The 17681-nt window shown below is 33.7% G+C and overlaps 1 long non-coding RNA gene across 1 annotated transcript; it reads right to left on the reverse strand.

Annotated features, from left to right (window-relative positions):
- Positions 1 to 8713: 8713 nt before the first annotated feature.
- On the reverse strand, positions 8714 to 17117 carry LOC108454011 (uncharacterized). Its single transcript, XR_001866654.2, has 5 exons — positions 16816 to 17117; positions 16634 to 16708; positions 16096 to 16122; positions 15521 to 15635; positions 8714 to 9060 (listed from the first exon to the last, which is right to left on the reverse strand). It is a non-coding gene; the product is annotated as an uncharacterized LOC108454011 (long non-coding RNA).
- Between the last annotated feature and the right edge of the window lie 564 nt (positions 17118 to 17681).

Raw genomic sequence — 17681 nt, forward strand, 5'->3', positions numbered from 1 at the left:
CTTTTGACCTCTTGGAGGAGGACTGATTTGCTCTCCCCATCTGTCTTTTCTTTAAATCTCGTGTCCTCCTCTCTTTCACCAGCTCTTCTGCTTTACACGCTCTCTCAATGAGCACTACAAATTCTCTTAACTCAGGATGCCCACAAATACTCGAACGTCTTCATTGAGGCCATCCTCAAACCTCTTACACATGGTAGCTTCAGTGGATACGAAATCCCGCATATACTTGCTGAGTTTCACAAACTCCCGCTCATACTCTGTCACAGTCTTATTACATTGCTTCAACTCTAGAAATTCCTTTCTTTTCTTGTCCATAAACCTCTAGCTAATGTACTTCTTTCGGAACTCTCCTTGGAAGAATTCCCAAGTTACTCTTTCTTTCAGTATTACAGACACGAGAGTGTTCCACCACTGATAAGACAAGTCTCGTAGAAGTGACACGGCACACTTCACGCACTCTTCAGGTGTGCATGACAGTTCATCGAATACCCTCATGGTATTCTCTAGCCAAAACTCCGCTCTTTCTGGGTCATCATCTACACTAGCCCAAAATTTCTTTGCTCCTTGCTTCTGGATCTTGTCTACCGGAGGCTTCTCTCTTCTGAACAAATTTGCACCTTGCAGAGCCATCAAGGCATATTGAGGAATCAAAGGAGGTGGGGGAGATGGAGTGTTCGGGTTCGCACGAACAAACTCCATATACCAATCATCCATCATTCGGAGGTAGGCTTCCCTAGCTCCTCCACCTTGGTCCATACTTATGGGCTCACTCTCAATCAGCGCGGTCCCTTCTGCGGGAGCCGGTGCATTACTTTCCACGTCATCTGCCGTGGTTCTACAGGATCTATTACTATAATAAAAACAATTTATAATCGTCAGGAATCGTCACACTATCAAAATGCATATACGTGGCATGTAAAGCTAGACTCGTACTCTGGCTAGTTTAGTCTTAAAATCGACTAAACCAAGCTCTGATACCACCAAATATAACATCCCTTACCCGTATTCGACGTTAGGATAGGGTTCGTGGTGCTACCTGACTCAAACTCAACCAACTGTATAAAACTGGGCTGTGAAATTTCAAACAATTTAAAAACTTTCCTTTTCACAAGCAACTATCTCGTATATGGGCTTACGAGGCCCAGTCATATATCCAGGGTCTTCTCCAATCCAATCGAGACCTCATGAAAACTTAGAAAATTTTTATGCATCAAGACTTCACACGCCCGTGTGGGTATAGAACACACAACCGTGTGCAGGGACACGCCCGTATCCGAAACCCGTGTCTGAAATCATAAGCATTCTACCAAAACCACACGGCCTACGAACACACCCGTGCCCTATAATCGTGTCCTTCACACGAATGATACACACGACAATGTCTCTTGTCTGTATGCTACAAGCATGCATACTAACTTTATGACACGGCCTGGGCACACGCCCGTGTGGCCTACCTGTGTGCTAAAATGACTTTAAAAATTTAAGTGCAGGGGATGCACGGCCATAGCATATGCCCATGGGTGTGAACCGTGTGTCATACATGGCCTAGACACACGCCCGTGTGTCTTACCCGTATGGACAATCTAGCTATTTCTCAAGCCTTTTTACCACCCATTTTGCACAACCTACACAAAATCATTTCAATATATAAATCCCATCACAATGGACACTAATTAATCCATGGAAAGAACATTATATACATTCATCAAAATGAATAATAGCCATTATTCCAGGCTTGATTACAAAATGAAGGGCCTTTGACTTAAGCCAAAATACACGAATCATTCTCTTAATACAACATCCTAGTCTAGCCCTATACATGCCACCATCAAAAAATGTTAGTCCAACTATATCGGGTATTGCGGCCAATAGTGTGATCGATATCTCTGACTTTAAGGGATCTTTAAGTTAGCTTAATAACACTGAAAGAAGAGGGAAAGGAAAGAGGGTAAGCATAAACTTTAGTAAGTTGCATATAAATAAATATACAACAACAATCTCACCGTTAGTCATCATACTTATAGCTCAAAGGTAAACATAGTTTAACTTACTCATTATCATATACTCGAGTCATATTCTCCAAATTAAGCTCGTTACTCATGCTTACCATATAGGTACCTGCACCACTTACAACATGATTATTCTTTCTTTATCAAAATTGATCTACAACTCTCATCATTGAAACGTTTGGAATACTACTGGATATTCTATGAACCTTCAACATGGGATATATTGCCAATGCCATGTCCCAGACATGGTCTTACACTGGCTCTCATATACGAGTGCTGATGCATGTCCCAAACATGTCTTACACTAGCACAACTCTTAGCCGATGCGTGTCCCAGACACGTCTTACACTGTCACTCATCTCTGTGCTGATGCCATGTCCCAGACATGGTCTTACACTGGCTATCATAGTATGGCTGATGCATGTCCTAAACATGTCTTACACTAGCCCTCGTCTGGATGCCGATGCCATGTCCCGGACATGGTCTTACACTAGCTCTCATAATGTGGTCGAAGCATGTCCCAGACATGTCTTACACTGGCGCACAAATCACCCAATGCATTGGCACAAATATCCAGTTTGTATTCTAATGTTTCAACGGGATATTTCTATTATCTAAAATATTACTAGACATTCTCAATTCATAACTTGACAACTCATACAATATCAATTCAAAGGCGATATGAACACGAATATTAACAGTGTAGTTGTATCATTTACATTCAGCTTACATCGGTTTCCAAAAAGTACTTGGCTATTCGATTTAGTTAGTTTGCTTGGCCTTCCCCCGATCTAGGTTAGAATTTGGTAATTCTTGTCCTACAATGACAATATGCACTCATTTAGTCACTAATTAGGATTAAGTAATCATAAATTTACATCTTTGGTAAAATGACCATTTTGCCCCTAGACTTTGGCAAAATGACCATTTTACCCCTATACCCGAAAATTGATTTTCATTGAATTTCGTTGTGTCTAGGCCTAACCGAACTATTTTTTCTATTATAGAAACTTCAAATAATCACTATTTCACATGCTTATTAACTATTTTACAACTTATGCAAAATAGCCCCTTTAGGTGTTTTCATGCTAACACATTTTACACAAGTTGTTTATAACACAACTAGGACTCATATTCCTCCATAAAAACTCAATAAACATCACAAATCCTTTCATGGAAATACTCTAAACTCTTTACCATTTTGCAAGATATCACCCTCATTTGAAAACTCATGTTTCAAGGGTCTCAAAAATGCAAAAATCATCAATAAAGGGTGTGGGAATCACTTACTTGTGTGGGCTTTTAGTTGCTGAAAATTTTCAGCCTTCAAAACTCTATTTTTGCTGATATTTTTGATGGAGAAGAGAGATGGAGAAGAAAAAAATGATAGCTAGGCTTTTAGGCATTATTTTATCACCAAATCATGACATCATCCACCTAATACTTTGACTATTTGCTTAAAACCCATCACATGGCTGGCTAACACTAATAAAAAGGGTGTAATTTCCCTTTAAAAGCCCTCAATTTAAGTTATTTATCTATTTAACTCATTTGGGTACTAAAAGGCAACCTTTGCCTTTTATGTGATTTTGTCTTTTTTCGAAATTGGGCTAGAAAACATTAAGATTAGCTCACCAAATTTTTCATGCACTAATAAAATCATACTATAACCTCATAAAAAAATAATTTTTTTCTAACTTCGAATTTGTGGTCCTGAGACCACTGTTCCGACTAGGCCTTTAATCGGGCTATTACATAGCCAGTTATTACCGTCGTTTTGTCAAAGGATTTTCGATGATTGCTACTCCTATGACCAAGTTATTGCAAAAAGATGTTATGTTTGAATAGTCTGAGAAATGTCAAAAGAACTTTGAACAGTTGAAGGCATTTTTGACTGGGGCACCGATTTTAGTGCAACTTGAATCGAGAAAAGAGTTTGTAATTTATAGTGATGCTTTATTGAATAGTTTAGGTTGTGTGTTGATGCAAGAAGGTAAAGTAGTAGCTTATTCCTCGAAATAGTTGAAATCGCGCGAGAAGAATTATTCGACACACGACTTGGAACTGGCCGCCATTGTTTTTGCTTTGAAAATTTGGCGACATCATTTGTACGATGAGAAATGTCTTATTTTTACAGATCATAAGAGTTTAAAATATTTGATGACTCAGAAAGATCTGAACTTGCGGCAATGGAGATGGCTCAAGTTACTAAAGGATTATGAACTAGTGATTGATTATCATCCGGGAAAGGCGAATGTAGTTGCAGATGCTTTGAGTAGAAAGTACTTGTTTGCTTTGAGAGCTAAGAATACGAGATTGACTTTGTCTAATGACAATTCAATTTTGGTCGAGTTGAGAGCTAGTATAACAGCCCGATTTTGAGCCTAGTCAAAACAGTGGTTTTGGGACCACGAATTTGACATAGAAAATTTTGTTTTTATTTCATTTTCATAGTCTACAGTTTTACGCAATGATTTTTTGAAAATTTTGTTCGAAAATTTTAATGTTTGAGCACTCAATTTAGTTGAAAGGACTAAATTGTAATAAGTGCAAAAGTTGAGTTCTACATGTTAAAGGTGTCCAATTGATATGGGATTTTAAATTAAAGGTTCTTATATGATAATTAGACCATTTGTTAAGTTAGTGGACAAATATGAACATGAGGTAAGAGAATTTTAATGATTTAAGAAAAGGGAATTTTGGTAATTTGGTTAATAAAAGAATAAAAAGGGAAAATAAAGCCAAAATTTGCTCATCTTTCTTCAACCTTGGCTGAAACTTGGAAGAACACCATAGCTAGGGTTTTTTCATCTTTCAAGCTTGATTGTAAGTACATCCTAGCCCTGTTTTTAATGCTCTTTATGTTTTTGAAGTCGTATTCACCCGATCTTTCTATTTCTACCATTGTTTTGAAGTAGGGCTCATGTTTAAAATTTTACCCATGTATGACATGCATGTGTTTTGGTGTTTTATGGTAGAAAATGAAAGTTTGATGTGTAATAAACAAATTTTACTAAGTTATTTTTGTTGGAAATACATAAAATGACCTATTTGTAAAAAAGTTATACAATATGTAGTAAAGATGTGATTTGATGAATAATGTGGGATAATATGAGTATGTATATGGTTCGGCTAGGCTTGGGTAATAAGGAAATTGAATTCATTTCATTTTACGAGCCTAAGGACTAAAGTGTAAATATGTAAAAGTTTCGAGGAAAAAATATAATTTTTCCATAATGTAATTTTTGGACTGAATTGAGTAATGTGATTAATAAATGAATTAAATATGCTATTATAGATCAAGAGAAACAAGGTTCGGACCTAGATTAGGGGAAAACAAAATACTTGACAATGAAGTCCGTTTCCTACTATTTTTGTACCAAGGTAAGTTCTTATGTAAATAATGAATTATTTTAAAATGGTTTAAATGCTATGTTATTGTATGAATTATGATTGACTATCAAAAAATTTATGACAATCGTGAAATCCCGATTGAAATTTAGGAATAGATAGGATACAAATGTCATGACATTAGGGTTACCGAGGCTATGTGTAAGACCATATCTGAGATATGACATCATTATGAGATTTCATTTAAGACCATATCTGGGATATGGCATCGATATGACATTTCGTGTAAGACCATAGCTGGGTTATTGGCATCGATATGAGATTACATGTAAGACCATATCTGGGATATGGCATTGGTATGGTACTATGTGTATTAGATTCCCAAGTATCCTTTAGTTTCCAAGTGGTTCAACGGGAAATTCAATGAGAATGTAAAAGTTGTGAAAAACTATGGTATGTTGTAAATTGGTATAGGTATGTACATAAAACTCATGCTTAATGAGATCAGTATGTAATGAATCCCTCGATAAGGTTGTGATTGAGTAAGTTTGATTATGAGATTTATAATGACATTTATGTTAATTTACTTCAAGTTAATTGTATGTTAAATGTGAGTTAATGATGCATTATTATTTGCATGGGAACTTACTAAGCTATATAGCTTACTCACTTTCTTTTCCCTTGTCTTATAGTGTCACTGAGCTAGCTCGGGGATCAGAGATTGTCAGAAATCCAGTCATACTATCAACTTAATATTTTGGGAACCAATGATTTCAATATTTTGAGTTATGGCATGTATAGGGACTTGGTTATTTTGTTATGTGTCATAATTGATTTTTCCTAATGTGTTGACCTATATTGGTTAATAATTCATTTTGTAAATGGCCATTAGAAATCGGCTAATATTGGTTTAAGTATGTAGGCATATGATGAGGTTTTCATGGATGTGGAAGTTTGCATGATTGAAGTTGATAAGTATGTGATGTTTGTATGTAGTAAATGGTAGCATGTGAATGATGTGTGGATGTCTTGATTTTGGCTGAATTGGTTGAATATCATGCTTGGATTAGTGTTATGTTTTGTTGTGTAGGTGTGTGCATGGAAGGGTGACAAAATGGCTTGGTAAATAGCCTTGTTTTTTTCCACATGAGTAGACACACGAGCGTGTGTCTAGGCCATGTGTAACACACGGCTCACCCAATGGACGTGTCATCCAACCGTATGCCCCGTGCACCTTAATTATTGTAGAACAGAATGCTCAGTATTGAGCATATTGGTAGAGACACAGGCGAGTGTCTCAGCCATGTGGATGACACATCCTCAAGCACGGGCATGCAAAGTCTGCACCTATTTTATAAAAAATTATGAAAATTAAATCGACCACACGGCCTAAGCACACAAGCGTGTGCTTTAGCCGTGTGACTTCAATTTATTCATGGGTGACAAACAGAGAGTTACATGAGTTAAGGATACGGGCGTGTGTGACGACACGGCTTGCCCACACGGGCGTGTCCCAAGCCACACGAACATGAAAAATTTTCTTCGTGTTGTGAAAATTTTCAAAGTTCTCAGTTTAGTCCCAAACCGCTTTCAATGCATGTTTTGGGCCTCGTAGGTTCGTTATAGGGACAATATGAATGTTTATGAAAAGTTTTAAATTTGGATGGACATTTACGTCTCAGTTTTGTATGTTTGCTTATGTTTAAGTTTGATAATGCCTCGTACCCTGTTTTAGCTACAATTTAGTCGATTCTCGAACTAATGTAACGTGTGTAAGAGTCTAGCTATACATGCCATAAATGAACTGTGATAGTGTGATGACTCCTGACAATTTTAAATTGTGTTTTCATATAGTCAATGGATCCCAATCGAGCTGAAGCTGATGACCTTGAAAGTAATACACTGACACCTACTTAAGGGGCAACGCCGTCTGATTGTAGACCCCCAACGATTGGTCAGGGAGAAGGGGGTAAGGGAGCCTTTCTCCACATGATGAATGAGTGGTATACGGAGTTTGTTCGAACAAATTCGACTGCCCAACCTCCTTCACCCCCACCTATTCTTCGACCGGTTCCCGTAGCCCCACAAGGTATGGAATTTATAAAAATGAATAAGCCCCCGGTTGATAAGATCCAAAAGCATGGGTCTAAAGATGCTAGAGCTAATGTGGATGATGATCCCGAAAGAGTTGAGTTTTGGCTCGAAAACTCCATCAGAGTATTTGGTGAGCTATCTTGACACCGGATGAGAGTTTAAAGTGTGCCACCTCACTTCTGAAAGATTCTGCATATCACTGGGGGAATACGCTGGTATCGGTGGTACCAAGAGAGAGGGTTACATGAGAATTATTTCAAGAGGAATCCCAAAAGAAATATATTAGTTAGCGGTTCATCGATCAGAAATGTAAGGAATTTCTTGAGCTGAAAAAAGGTCGTATGTCAGTGACCGAATATAAGCAAGAATTTGCTAGGTTTAGTAAATACGCTTGAGAGTGTGTTTCCATCGAAGCTATTATGTGCAAGAGGTTTGAGGATGGACTGAATGAAGATATTCGTGTGTTAGTTGGGATCTTAGAACTGAAAGAATTTGTGGTATTTGTAACACCCCTTACCCATATTCAACATCGAAACAGGGTTAGCTGCATTACCAGACTCAAACACAAGAAATCATACTATTCCGGGTCATAAAAATCCATCCAAATTAAAACCATTCAAAAACAATCATATTGTTCCTATTGCAGGCCTACGAGGACCAAAACATGTGTTTGGAGTGGTTTGGGACTAAACCGAGAACTTTGAAATCTTTTGGGGAAACTAAGAAAATTTTCATCATGAAACAGATCCACACGCCCGTGTGGGTGAAGGGACACGCCCATGTGGCATATCACACGCCCATGCTTCAAGTCGTGTCCATCTTAGGATGCATTATGTTTATGACATCATCATAAAAATGAGGTCACATGGCCAAATCATATGCCCGTGTGTTTAGGCCGTGTCCTCCACACGGCTAAGACACACGCCCGTCTCTACCTGTGTGTTGAATCCTGGACATTCTATATTTTTTTTCAAAATCAAGGTGCATGGGACACATGGCCGGAGCATATGCCCATGGGGCAAATTGTGTGTCACACACGGCCTAGACACACACCCGTGTGTCTACTCTTGTGGACAAATACAAGGCTATTTCGTAAGCAATTTTGCCACCCTCACTTGCACATATTCAAACTACATCATATGGAAAAATCTTAAGCATATAAATGCATTTAAAAATAGCTGCAATCAAACAATAACGTATCAGTTTCATACCATCATCTATCATGCATTATAACATTAGGCTTGCCAAATCACTTCATGTTAAATTCAAACTCAAAGGGCATTAACATATGAATAAACTCATAACTAACAAATATCAAGCAAATACAAACCACATCAAAAAACATTGACATATGCACATACACACTTATATGGGCTTACAGCCATTTAGCTAATATAAGCCAATTTGCATGGCTACAAATTACATCCAACCTTTAACCATCACAAGCTAATGTATTTAGCCAAATCATAATGACTCATACACCAAATGACTAAGTCCTTATACATGCCATAAACTCAAAAGGGTTTGCATTCACTTGTACTCAACATGATAGCTTGATAGTGTGATAGCATCTTCGGTGATCTCTAACTCGAGCTAGCATAACACCCTATAAGATATGAAAAAGGAAGAGGGAGTAAGCTACAAAGCTTAGTAAGTTCGTATGGAAATAATAAGCAACAATGGCAATACATTTGTCATACAACTAACATAACATAACACAACATAAACTTCATTAAATCTTCGTAGACATAACTTACTCAATCACGATGCTTGCCCCCTTCAATTTATGTGCATAATTTAATACATCTTAACATTTTCCAAACAGTCATAACCCCTCCAATATAAAATACCATAATGATCATTAACAAATCATTTCAAGCCTTATAGTAACATGTACATTAATTATGCGTATTCATATTTTCGAGCCTAGAGCTTAACATCTTTCAATGATTTAAACTCTAAATTGAATTTACCATGAATTTACTCATCATAAACACAAACACTTAATCACAAGATTTCATAAATATTTTTAATAGACATTAATATCAATCTTTCCTTCATTTCATGTTCATTGAGTCACAATCAATGAAATAAAACATTTCATATCTCAATTCCATTTGGCCTAAAGGCCCTTTTTCATAAGTATAAATCAACTTTACCATGTATTTATTCGTCATACACATAAACCAATACTCACATGGTTAACTTAAAGTCACCTTCATAGTGGTCATGAATTCATAATATCATGAAGCCAATGCTTATAAACTTTACATACATACCTGTACCAACTCGTATCATAATCATTTACTTTGTCAACTTTGGCAGAGTCTTTGAATTTCCCGTTGAACCACTTGGAATACTAAAGGATACTCGGGAATTCTCATACACATAGTAAGATGCCAATGCCATATCCCAGATATGGTCTTACATGGGATCACAAATCGAAGCCGATAACCCAGCTATAGTTTTACATAATGTCTCATATTGATGCCATGTCCCAGACATGGTCTTACATGAAATCATATATCAATGCCCAATGCCATATCCCAGATATGGTCTTACTGTAAGAGTATGCCCAAAGATCAATCATGAGATGGTTGTAATAACATATTTGATTTATCATGTTTTAATATAAGGCGTTTCCATTATTATTTCAGTTTTTCTTTCTGTGTGTATAAATAAACTATTTTGTAATAACGTCTTGAGAATAATATGATTGTTCTAAAAAGATCCTTAGTAAAGTATTATTGTTGACTAGGACAACAATAATGTATTGAGACTAACATGTAGTTGATTGATGATAAAGAGTTTTCATTGATATGGAGTGTCAAAATCAATGCATGAATATGTGAGTTAGAAAACAACATATTGGACTGACCCGCTATGAGTATGTTTCTTGGATTATTATGTAATTTTCATAACATTACTCATAGTGATTAATATGTATATGATCCTCAAACTTGAGATCATCATTATTCCAACATCGTGAGTTGTATATTTTGTTACAGTCATATGTACACTGTAACTGGTTGTTCTATAAAGGCTGATGTTGGATATACCACAATCTATGTAGAGGGATATGGTTGATCAATATAGAATAGGTCCTTCCTACATAATGGGAGTAATATCTTAGGCCACTTGATTGAGTGAGACTAGAAATGCATGGCCATGCTCAAATAAGTTGATATGAGATGTCATACTTATTTGTATATCATAGTCTACTCAAGATATCAAGAAACATGAGATGGACTATGCAAGTGTGACTATTCCATGACTTGTGTTCATTCTAGAGATAAATGACTTAAGGATTAATGCATGAAAGATAAATCACAAAAAGGTTATGTCGAATCATGATTTCTTGTAACTTAGGTAGCAATGATGCATTGCTAGATGCCACTCATTGTATGTAACATTAGAATCGTTCTAGTATTACTGCTAACGTTACAAGAGCCTACAAGGTCACACCATATGGTTGAGATGATCGGAATAAAACATAGTTGGTATTGTTTTTTGTTGTCACATGAATTAAATTAATTATAGAATTAATTTAATTGGGCAATCAAATATCGAACAACATATTATATGTATAAGAATGTTGTATACATAATGAGAACATAATTCTATTAATATATGAAGTTGGTTCGTATATAAATTTAAATAAATATAGTTTACGAAATCTTTGTTATAATTAATGTAATTATAATTTTCGATTAAAACATCATTACATTTGTTTATTTTAAAATATTTGACATAAATATACCAAATTTAAAAGGGAGTTATATATATATATAGAAAATAACCCTAAAAAGAAAACCTAGTTTTTATTTTTGAGTGTCTAGCAGCCGTCAAAACAAAGAAATCTCTAAAACCGTTTTGAGGGCCTCTTCCATTCGTTGTCAACTAGGTGGACTACGTAGAGGTTGGCATCTGAAAAGTTGCGACTTGGTTCAATAGTGGTTCGAAATTCTAGTTGCCGAGGTATCACTGTCTACTTAGATTGAAGTTCAGGTAATTTTGAAACCATTTTCATTATTTCAATTTTCCCGATTCGTTCCTCGCACATGGATCCATGGTTGGATTGCCGGAATTTTATTTTTTTGCTGCGCCTTGGGGGCACCGGTGCTCCAGCACTTACATGGGATCACATATATCGATGCGAATGCCATGTCCCAGACATGGTCTTACATGGGATCACATATATTGATGCCAATGTCATGTTCCAGACATGGTCTTACATGGGATCACAAATAACCCTAATGTCATGACATTTGTATCCTATCTATTCCTAAGGTTCAATCGGGACTTCTTTGTTATATTGGCATTATCGAACTTACTCTTAATATCAATCATATAAATCATATAATATTAAAGTAATTTAAAACATAAATATAGCATTGCATTATTCACATGCAAACTTACCTCGAATGCGACAATGGCGATTTGGACCTATTTGTCCAATATTTGTTTTTCCCTCGATCTAGACTCAAACTTCATTTTTCTTGATCTAAAACATCACATTTAACTTATTTAATCATTATAATAATTAATTCATCCCAAAAATTATATTTGGAAAAAATTACATTTTTCCCCTAAACTTTTTTCATATTTAACAGCCGACAATTTCCATTAAAACACATTGTTATGACACATTTTATAACTTTTACAAATTAGTCCTTTTAGACATTTTCACCGAAAATCACTTAGTAAAAGTCATTTCTCTAACCATAAACATGCATTTTCTACCATTAATCATCAAAATACACACATGTTCATCATGTTCAAAACTCTAGACTTTAACCATAACTCAAATTAATGATAGGAATAGATAGATCTTGTTACGAGGATTTAAAAAACGTAAAAATCATTAAAAACGAGCTAGAACGAACTTGCAATCGAGCTTGGAAGCTTGGAAAACCCTAGCCATGGTTTCTTCATGTAAAATTCGGCCAAGTAAGAATATCGACAAGAAATTTTGGCTTTTATTTTGTTTATTAAGTCATTTAATTACTAAATGACCAAAATGCCCCTAACTTAAAAATATTCTATTTCACCTATTTCATGTCCATTTTTGTCCAAAAAATTATTCAATGGTCTAATTACCATTTAAGGACCTCCAATTTAAAATTTCATTGCAATTAGACACCTTTAGCTTCTAGAACTCAAGTTTTGCACTCTTTACGATTTAGTTTTTTGACTAAATTGAGTGCCCAAACGTCAAAATTTTCGAACGAAATTTTCATGAAATTAATCCGTGAAATTGTAAACCATAAAAATATAATAAAAATAAATTTTCTTATGTTGAATTTATGGCCTCGAAACCACTGTTCCAACTAGACCCAAAATCGAGTTGTTACAACTCTCCCCCTTAGGGATTTTTGTCCTCGAAAATCTTACCAGAAGAAATTTCTTTCAACTCTCATGAATCACTTTCACTAATTTCCCATAATCAAAAATCATATCAACCTCGTATATCTCTTCTAGTCACCTTGAACTTTAACACACAATGTCAGAGCATATCGTCAATAATCTGAATTACTCTCTCAGACTTACCATCAATCTACAGACGTATTATAGTGCCAAGATGCAATTGCATACCCATAGTTTCCTGTAGCTTTTTCCATAATTTGGGATATAATCCTCGAATCTCAATATGAAATAGTGGAGATTGACACTTCGCATAATCGAATAATTCCAGAAACATCTTACTCGGCTATTTTTTTTAAACAAGAAATCTGTACACGAACGATCAATCACAATTTGATAACATCTTCCTTTTCAGAGATAAAGATAATTTAGATACGAAATCTATAATGTTTCTATTCATTTGCATTCTAGATTCATCACTGACTGTAATAGTCCTGAATACTCTTGAAATTCAGCCTTTACATGTTGACAAATCAACATTTGAACACAAAATCACAATTAGCATGTAACATACGCAATTACCAGAACATCAATTTCATATGACTGCATATTTTATTACTCTCTGGATGAACAGACAAGCCACTATTGTGAACTTCGTATAAAAATTTCTGCATAAGCCCCAGATTCTTCGGTACAAAAAATCAATATCAGAATAATAAAAACATGAATCAGGTCCAACCTGAAATTTAGAATCAAAATTCGATCCTCACTTTACTCATTTAGCTTACCACTCACTAGCATATTTTTGAGTTTCTCAAACTTGCAAAGGAAACCTCACTTTAGCTTTTTATTTAGCTATAATCAGACCATCATCAAATAAGATCAATCGAGTAACCAAATCACACCAAATAAACGAGGATTTTCCATTCAGACATCTGCACTATATCTACTTTCCGAAAGGTAAATTGATAACTACACAACCTCGTAGGTCTATAATAGGGTCGTTAGAGCAAGTTTGAAAGTTTTAAAAATTGAGCAAAATTTTATGACCCAAAAATGTTTGTATATATGTGTTTAAGTCCGATAACACCTCGTATCCTGTTCCGGCGTCGAATTCGAGTAAGGAGTGTTACATAATACATATCAAGTACTAAGTATCTAATGGGTTTAAACTAATTTAGGTAAGTTGTTTATTTATAAGTATAATTAAGAGTAGGGAAAAACAATAGTATTGCCCAAATCTATGTGATTTTTATATATTTATGTAAGTTATGATATGATATATATTATAATTCTTATGAAAAACAATAGTATTTATAATTCTTATGAAAATCAACATCAAGATCTCCTTCTTCTTCTTCTTTGTTTTGTTTTGAAACATTCTAATGAATATCCAATTACTTTTGAATCACTGAAAATGATTAATTAATTTTGTATAAATTTTTTAATGATTTTAAATTGAAAATATCAATTCTTGCCTTGGGAGTTTAATGTATTTTTTATACGGCAGAAACATAATTATTATTATTATGTATTAATTTGTTTGTTGATGAAACATGAAACAAACATGTTTTACTTTATGTTGCGAGTCTTAATTATGTAGTGGTAATTAGCCACAACTTGCCTCCCTTTTTTTTTTATTATTGGTTTGTCAGCATACTTTAAGTAAAGGTGCTAAAAAATAGTTGCCTAAAAAAATAGTTCTAAAGATCAAATGGTTAAATACAAGTATAAGGGCTCAATTGAAAACAGCCTATTAATTTAAAGACTTTTTTAGAATATTAAATATTAAAATAATACTATTAGAAATTGATTTAATTAATAATTTTGAGTAAAGCTGCTGTTCATGTATAGAGTTATGGGTCAGATTAGATAAACAAAATCATTTGCTCATGTCCCAATCGGTTGAGATGGAAAATTATCTGTTTGGCTATTCAAAAATATTAACAATGATTTCCATGTAAGGCTTAATGATAAAAATGTAGCTGTTAAGCTCTTAAAAAAATATTTTATTCACTTTTCAGTGTCAAAAATCAATTATATCTTTCTATTAATAAAAGTGTTATTACAGATACTAATGTGACTAATAAAATTTACACATGACATGTCACATGATAACATTTTTTAAAAGAAATACACATTAAAATGAATTTAAATAAAAGAATGTCCAAATTTATATAAATCTAAGACATTCATTTATTTAATTTCATTCTATACATGGTTCAAAATATTCTAAAATGAACATTATTTCATCATTTTTGCTTTGTTTCAGAGTATTTGAAACATGTTAAAAATGAACATTATTTGATCATTTTCAGTGATTCAAGTAATTGGATATTCATTAGAATGTTTCAAAAAAAAAAATTTGTTGATGTTGCCGTTACATTTAATTGTAATCAATAGAAAAAAAGAAAAAGAAAAAGCAGCCATTAAAATGGAAGGAATATATGATTCCAAAAGGTAGAAGAAATCCAGAGAAGCTTTGTGTTCATCTAACACCATAATGAGAAATTAGCTGAACCCTATGTATTTTATTGGATGGCAGAGTCATTCCAGTAATTAGTGTTGTGGTGAGCAAAGTATGTCCAAAATTTTTTATATGCTACAAGAAGAATAAAAAGAAACTACATAATAGCTAAAATAATAAAATAAATGAAAAATAAAAGAGTATAAATAGCAAAATTACAAGTGAATTAACTTACATGACGAGCGAGAATCGTGCGAACAAAGCGAACTGCAGCAACTACTAAGTATTTCTCCTTTCTCCGAGTCAATAACAAAACTTTTTCTATAACATTTTTAAGGATAAAATTACGCCTACAAACAATAAAGATAAGGTAATTAACATCTTCAGTTCATAAGCCTAATTTTATGGAACACAACAATTCACATATCCTTGAGAGAATTTCAGGCTTTGCGTTATTTTTACTTTCAACTTTTCCGACATTTCCAACAATCAACAGACATATATATAACAAATCACAAATGAACATTCAAAATTTTTACACCTATATAAATAAACTCCAAACTGTTGTGGACACCAAATGGGAAGATAACAAAGATACAAGGTATGAAAATAACATATTCCAGGCTATTAAAAGATAACACAGATACAAGGTATGACGTTATTAGGAAATGTCTAGAGTTTAACATCTTATTTTGAAATCTATTTATGTCAATTCATTTTAGCAGTTAGACATATTCCAGCCTATTAAAAGATGCAGCAGGGCCTCATTTTAAAGAATGTATCATTCAAGAGAAGGAAAAGCATGAATACCTATACAACCACCGATGTGTTTACCCCCTGTGCAAAGCAGACACAGGATTAGAGCATCAGTTACACTTATATAACCAAAGAAAATTGGTAACTGTTATTTCACATGTTACTTTAAACAAAGTTCCTAATGTTGGAGTTCAAAAGTATCGCAAGGCAGGAAATGAGCACGATAATTTTTCCTGTCACAACAACTTCTTTTAGAATCATAACAAAAAAAAAAAGGTTGTTCTTTCATAAGTGATTCTTTTAACCAGAACTTGAACCGGAAGAAAAAGAAGCCATTAACAGATAAGCCAAGTACAAAGTCATGATGCTCAAATTGGTTTTCTTATTAAACTATGACCGACTTCTGTTCTATTGGTAAAGAACAACCTGACAAGACAGCCTTCTACTTCATCCTTTCATAGATAGTAAACATTAAAGATAATAAATGGACTGGTAAGGGCTTTATACATATAAAAGCAATAAGCCATGCATACTGTTTTACAGTCAAGGGAGTTCTATATCTGTTTGGTAAATGCTAAATCAAGAAACTTACAAATAAAAACATTTGGGACAGTGTGTTGACCAGTAAGCCGCTCTAGCAAATTCTGCACTTGAGGCCCTTGGGCACCTGAAAAAGATAGAACTCTTTAATAAGCAAGACCATTTTTAGGGCTAAGCATTCATTAAATCTTGTAGCTTAATAATAACAATCACAAACAAACGGAAAAAACTTACACGGCAGTGCGATAGAAGAGTGTGATGGCGATACGATAAAGGAGAGTCGACGGCGATGCAGCAGAGGAGACAGTGAACGACGATTTAGTAGACGGTCGGCGAAAATCAAAGGGATTTTGAGATTTCGATTTGGGGATTTTGATTTGGGGTTTTTAATTTTGGGATTCCAATTTTTACGGGGAAAAAATAAGAGATTTGGGATTTAGGGATAAAATAAGGGATTTTGGGGTTATGGTTTAGGAGAAAAATAAGGGATAGAAGACAGGGAGCAAAATGACACCATTTTGTTTAAAATAAAATAATTTTTTACGGCATTTTCTTATAAACGTCGTTAATATTTAATTTTTTATTTTTATATTAAATTATTATATTTTTATATTAATTTTAAATAAATAATTTTAAAAATTTAAGTAATATTTAGAAGAATTAGATAAAATTTAAATTTTTATATAATTTTTATATTAGAAAATTAAAACAAAATAAAATTAAAAATTTCAAAATATGAAAAAAAACTAAAAAGCTTTAAAAAATTACTCTTTTGTAATGATATATTCTTTCAATATTTTAGGATATTTAAATAATTTTTCAATTTACTAATTAATTTTGTTTATATAGAGATGCATGGGTTAGCAATTTCTTTACTTTTAATATATATAAAGTTTATCTATTATCTCTTAAATAATTTAAACTATAATAATAATTTTAATATATTAATATTAATATTATCTCTTTTATAATTATATAAGAAATTAATTAATATATAAATTAAAAACAATCAGCCATATACCCAAAAGATTTTAAAATTATTGTAAATAATAGTATTTTAATTTTTTTATTTTAACATATATTTTTCTATGTTTTTATTT

Source organism: Gossypium arboreum, chromosome 10, assembly GCF_025698485.1.
Source record: "Gossypium arboreum isolate Shixiya-1 chromosome 10, ASM2569848v2, whole genome shotgun sequence".
NCBI lineage: Eukaryota > Viridiplantae > Streptophyta > Magnoliopsida > Malvales > Malvaceae > Gossypium > Gossypium arboreum.